Genomic DNA, 823 nt, shown 5'->3' with positions numbered 1-823 from the left:
ACCTCTGTGAACTCATCTCAGGTCCACCTCCGAGGTCATCCTCAGAGGTCATCCTCAGAGGTCATCCTCAGGGCCGCACGCCACCTCGTCCTCCTCCGCCTCACTCCATGCCGGCGACGGGGCCGTGCGTGCAGACGGCCTCCACGGCGCGGGCGAACTGAGCCGCCGTGTAGCCATACTCGCACAGGTTGACTACCGGCTGGAGCACTCGCATGGCGTACGGGTTCTGCAGCGGAGAGTGAGGAAGGAAGGAAAGTCAGAAAGAAGTCTCGCCATTATTGGTAAAAAAAAAAAGCAAAAATTAAACTCTCCTGCTGTAGATGTGGAAGAGGAAGTCGGCCGCCCAAGCTCACCTTAGCCAGTCGGAAGCAGCCGGCGTCGAAGGCGTCGACGGCGGCGGTGTAGCAGGGCCAGCGGGTGATACCGTGGGAGTTGTGCATGACTTTGTCCACCATGGACAGGTCGGCGTCCGTCACGTGGACGACCAGGCTGGCCATGACGGCGGACACGAAGGTTCGGTTCTGGGAAGGACGCATCTTGTCTTAACATTCGCATAAATGGACAGCTCGAATACCCAGTGAACGAACCGACAAAATGATAACCACCGACAGAATGATAACTTAATGAACATAGACTTACAGAATAAATGCCCTTCGAGATACCACACTGACCTGGCGGAGGCTGTCGAGCTGTTGCTTCAGTGCCTCCGTCTGCTGCTGGGAGGAGGACTTCCGTAAGCGGGACTCGAGAACGGCCGCGGGGACGTCGAAACTCGGGGTCGCCGAGCTCTGGGGGGGGGGGGGGGGTGTTGGTGGGCGCTCGC

At 58.9% G+C, this 823-nt stretch overlaps 1 pseudogene; it reads right to left on the bottom strand.

The window, feature by feature from the left end:
• Positions 1-6: 6 nt before the first annotated feature.
• Positions 7-823, bottom strand: part of LOC119582058 — an 11,657-nt pseudogene continuing 10,840 nt past the window's right edge.

This window comes from Penaeus monodon, chromosome 15 (genome assembly GCF_015228065.2).
Source record: "Penaeus monodon isolate SGIC_2016 chromosome 15, NSTDA_Pmon_1, whole genome shotgun sequence".
NCBI lineage: Eukaryota > Metazoa > Arthropoda > Malacostraca > Decapoda > Penaeidae > Penaeus > Penaeus monodon.
This window is presented reverse-complemented; position numbering and strand designations above follow the sequence as displayed.